This window comes from Enoplosus armatus, chromosome 17 (genome assembly GCF_043641665.1).
Source record: "Enoplosus armatus isolate fEnoArm2 chromosome 17, fEnoArm2.hap1, whole genome shotgun sequence".
NCBI lineage: Eukaryota > Metazoa > Chordata > Actinopteri > Centrarchiformes > Enoplosidae > Enoplosus > Enoplosus armatus.
Genome location: NC_092196.1, coordinates 2,228,431 through 2,233,898, shown reverse-complemented (window position 1 = coordinate 2,233,898; position 5,468 = coordinate 2,228,431).

Below are 5,468 nucleotides of genomic sequence, written 5' to 3'. Positions count from 1 at the left end.
GAAAAACTGTAGGCAACTGCGGCTGCTATTACTGGGGTGGGGGTGAAAAATAGCCCATATATACGCCCACCTTTCGTAGGGAAATACATCCAGTCAGACTCTTCTTATTTGATTTCACCACCCTCCCAGATTTCAGGAATTACTTTGGGGAGTGCACTGTTCCCATCATAACTGATGGAAAACGTCGCGCTAAAATGAACTTTAACTTCCCTCTGCTCTGTGACGCTGAATGATTCAGCAGATCAAATATTTGGTGGCCGTGCAGTGGGGCTACATCTCAGTCTGAAAAAGAGAAAACGTTCATTTTCATCTTGAAGTGATCCAGCAGGCCAATGCTCAGACTGGTGATGTCCGCCACTTCTTGGTAACTTGGGACACACAGTGTATGTGCAACTTGAAAGGGGCAGGCACATATTTTTCTCCCTCCAAATTTACTGGATACATCTGTTTGAGGGCTTCCTCGGGATCAGTTTGATTCTGTGAATCTTCGTAATCACTTCCTGGACATCGCTGTTTGAATGAGTTTGGGGTGTGCTTTAAGAGGGAGATTTTACACAGCGCGTTTCCAGGTGATGGGGAGTACCACTGCATACGTGGGATCCCCAAGGGACGTTACTTGAGTCAGCGTTGGTTGGGGCTCAAGACTACAAGTTTGAATCAGAATCAGAATCAGAATCAGAAACTGTTTATTGCCAAGTAACATACATTACAAGGAATTTGCTGTGGTCTGAAGGTGCTATTGTTTTGATAACAAATAAGTAGAATATAAAAGCTAAAATAAGAATAAGAATAAAAATAAAAATAAAAAATAAGATAAGATAAATAACAACAGTGCAGTGACCAGAATAAAGTAAAGTGTCCAGATAAAGTGTCCAGTAGGGGGTGGGTGCGTTAATGTAACGCAGTGGGGACAGGGGTGATGTACGTTAATATAACGTATATTGTGTTTGTGTTCTGGGGGGGGTCAGTGAGAGTTTGTCAGGTTGACTGCAGAGGGGAAGAAACTGTTTTTGTGGCGGGAGGTTTTGGTCCTGATGGACCGCAGCCTCCTGCCAGAGGGGAGGGGGTCGAACAGATGGTGTCCGGGGTGGGAGGGGTCGGCAGCGATCTTCCCTGCTCTCGTCAGGGTCCTGGAGGAGTACAGGTCCTGCAGAGATGGAAGGTTGCAGCCGATCACCCTCTCTGCAGAAAACCTCTGCTTGAAGCAAGCAGCTCGAGGCACACTGCAAGGGGAATCTCATTTTGGCTGCTTGTGTCCATAATCTCAGTCTCGCTCAAAGATTGGGTGAGGTCACTTCAGGCCCAGCTCTCTCTCTCTTCATCACAAACGTCCAGCACAACACCAGCATCACTGCTGACACTGCACTGATCCCCTTACGATTTCACACCCATTTGTGAACCTCAACAACCTCAAGATCTCATCTGTCTGCTCAAATGAAAAAACATCGGTTTAGAAAATAAATGTGCCGACGGAGTGCGGGAGGAGGAAACAGAAATCAACAGCCGGCAGCTCTAGATTTAGACTCACTGCCGCCACAAAAGAAGAAGAAAACAAATCATTAGATACGTCTGTCCACAAGACCACAGTAAGCGGTGACAAACACTGAGGTCCTAAATTTAGCTCAGAGGGTCAGTGTTTGCGGGACTGATGTCCATCCAAATCACACAAACATGGTCACTCAGTCTCATGGCTAAAAATATTCCCCGAAAACAATCGGAGCAAAATAAACACCCAAAATACACACCGGCATGCACAACAACAGTTACCCTAGACAATGAGAGTGTCCTCAACACCTCACACTTCTTTAAACATATCCATCCTTGTTTAGATCCATGCTTTATGTGCGTTGCATTGTTTGGTGTTTTGGCCGCCATCTTCCTCTGGAGAAGGGCTAAAAAGGAATTCTTTATGATTCATTGTGTGTGTGTCTTTTTTGTTTTGTTTTGTTTTTTCCTGCGTGCCACGTTCATGTGCAAGTAAATTCTTTTGTGTGTGCTTGTTTTTGTGTTTTCCCCTTCCCACCGTCCACCTCCTGACCACAGCTCCTCTCCGTGCTGCCTGCAAATGACAGCACTAATTACTGCCATTTGCCACAGCGCAAGTAGTGCACATTTGACTCACGCTGGAGACGCGGTCACGTTCATTGGCTCACAATAACAACGCTCACAAATCGCACACCGTTGTGCGTCATCCAGAAGATGCCTTTCGGGGGAATGTCAAGTTTTGGAGTCAGCGGTGATGGGAAACGTAGCCTGCAGTGGAAGCAGATTGGAAAATAGATGTGGATCCTTTTAGGAGCATTTGGTTCATCTGGTCAAAATGAGTTTATTAAAGCATACGTTTTAAGGCCTAAAACAACAGCACTAAGCGGCTGATAATATTTTGTCAGATTTATAAAGCTATGTGTATGCCTGATTCTGATTTCTATATCTTAGAAATGGAACTGGGTGCAGCTGCATAAGTCTCATTTCCTGTCCCACAGTTAGCCATAAATGGACGAAGAAACGCCCTTAAACAACCGCATTGCATATCGATACTTATGTCCGTTCCACTGCTCACGCAAAGAAGAAGTATAATTTCACTGATTGCGTTGCATCACGCACGCAATCTCAATATCCTAATCATTATTAAATGGAAGGATGATCAATGATTCATTTATAGAGCACATACTCAAATCAGACTTTCCAAACTGCTTCACAGTTCAGGATTAAAAGAAGAGAGGAAGATTAATGACAATGGCTCGAACGTAAATAAAAAGAATAATAAAATTCATCACTCAAAACCTTATTTTTTGAGTTGACTGACATTTTACAGAACGCCGTGTTGGCAGAAATAACACAAACCAGTGAAACTGGCAAATTTTCCCTTCTTTTTTTTTTCCTCCATTTTGACTTCTCAGCTTGCATGCTTACTACGTCCTGTCTATAACTCAACTACGGTCGAGGTAATCTACGTTGGTTGATGTCACTGCCGGCTGAATTGCAATGTTGCATCCAAAGCAGAGGCCTTATGTCGCAGGACCTCTAACGGCATAGCACATGTCCGCCGGTTGGGCTAGTGCTACTCATGCTGCGACACCCTCTTCCTGAGGAGGTCTTCTACCAGTCTGTAGTAGCCGGTGCACTGTTCTTCATTGTGGTGTGCTGGACAGACTGGAGTCAGCGGCGGAGAGAAGGATGATGGACAAGGTCAAACCCATCCTGGCTAACCCCCTCTCACCCTCTCCATGACGAGCTGTTGCAGATGGCCAGCTGTTTCCCACCTATGTGCAAAACAGAGGTGCTGATTTGTGCCTGCCATCAGACTGTACAACAGCAGTGGAGACCAGACTGTCATCACTCGGACCACGCATATACTAAAGATCAGCCGCATACCGATTTGTAATCCCATCCGTGTGTTTATTTGCAAACCTGGTGGTAACTGCAGTACCCAATGAGATACACACATGGACAAAATTTTTCCCTTCTTCTTTTTCTTTAACTCTGTTTTGGCTCTGTTTACTTTTTTCTCTTTAGAGCTCGACATGTGAAATTACTTAGTCACCGACTCGAGTAGCAATGCTTGTCAGAACGGACAGATTTGATTGGCTGAGTGGCATCCCATGAGATGATTTACAACAACACGCAATTGGTCTGTGAGTTTCCTGAGGCCTCTAAACCAGAGCTGTAAAAAGGCAAGAAAAACTGCGCCGGTTAAAATATGAAAGCTTCATCAAAATATAATAGTTCGCCTTAGTTTCTGTTTAGGTGCCCCCTCCAGCAAGGGTGACCATATTTTCAAACCCGCAAACCGGGACCCGGAAGTATACCGCACTTAGCACACCTTTCAACACCATTGATGCCTTGAACGCAGGTACTTTACGTATGAAGGAGTGAGCCTTCCAGGAGCTCTTTAGAAAAGGCCCTTCAGCATGACAGGTTCTGTCATAGCCTAGCAACAGCCTTGACAACGACCCTTTGATTGATTGACATGCGTACGGACCATTCAGTGTTGAATTCCAACGTGTGGTGCATTGTTTATGTTTTCAGGTAATAATGAGTGGGACGGGACGTGACAGACGTCTATGTAAGTGCTGGAAACAAGTATGATGTTGTAGTTATTATTTCAGCTGTGGTGAAAACCCGGGACAATTTGGTGGTGAATGTTAAAAACTGGGGCATTTTAGTGTTTTACAGATATTTGTTGTTGAACCAACCTGGCAACACTGCCCAAGTGGAAGTACTGAAACAGAGCGGAGGAGATCGTCACGTAGTTTGGTTCCTCTACGGCGGATTTAGTAGCCCCACCTGGTGGAAAAGTCACACCACGCCACTGTTTGTTATACTGCTAGCATTCATGACCCACAGCAGCGAGTGTCTGAAGTGCATACCTATCTTCATCATGGTTTGCGCTGTTTTTGATTGGAGAGACCATCTGACTCCATCTGAGACACGTATATAAAAAGACACATAACGGCCTCCATCAGCTTTTCACATCAGAAAAAAACTTTTTCTGGATCATTTTAACCTTAATGACCTCACAATATTTCTAAATAATTTAATTTGATAAGTTCCTGGGGACATTTCACTCACTTATTTACACGACTGAACTCATGATTGTAAGTCCTGAAAATGATAACTAGACTATTAAAAATTCAAGCTGACTGATTGTCAAATTACACAGGGTTAATAATAAAAGAAAAGTATATAAAATAGCAGATTATGATATTTTACAGTGCCAAAGTGACACAGAGTGAATTTGTTCCTGCATTTGCCAATTAAACTTTCTCACTAAATTATGAATCACAGATTAAGATTTTAAATTATCCAAACTTGTTCAAGATGTGACCTGATCTGTAAAGCGCTTTGGGAACCATTGAGGTTGAAGAGCGTCATATAAGTGAAGACCATTTACCATTTACAATTTCAGTTTTTACTGTGCATGTTGATAATTTAGGTTTATAAGGCATAACAACTTGTAATTGTTACTTCAACCAGGAGTTAATCAGCCCTTAATGACAGAGATGCTTCAAGAATAATAAAGTGTTTTATTGACAGTGAAGAGTGTTTGACGATTAGACCCCCATCGTGACGTCATATTTGAAGGGGATAGTGATGATGTGAAGGGGGGGGGGGAGGATTGTTCCACACATACCTTACCGGGTAGAGGTAGATTTCTAGATACATATTTAGTCACAGAGAAGCATAGCTGATAAAGCAAGGGCTTTTCATATGGTTAAAGTTAGTGGATGACCAGCAATGACCTTGCTTGAATGAGGTCATCAATGACCAGGAACTAACTGATGAGGTCAGAAATGACCAGGTGCAAGAAGTTCGTAATTATGTTTCTCAATGTGTTTGGGTTTGTGCACACACACAAACACACCCAACACAAACCAGTACACTACCACAAGCTTCACCACCCACGGCCTCTCGTCCTGCCTTGTCTTGTCTTGTCTTGCTATGTTTGGTCACATGTTCTTGCTAAA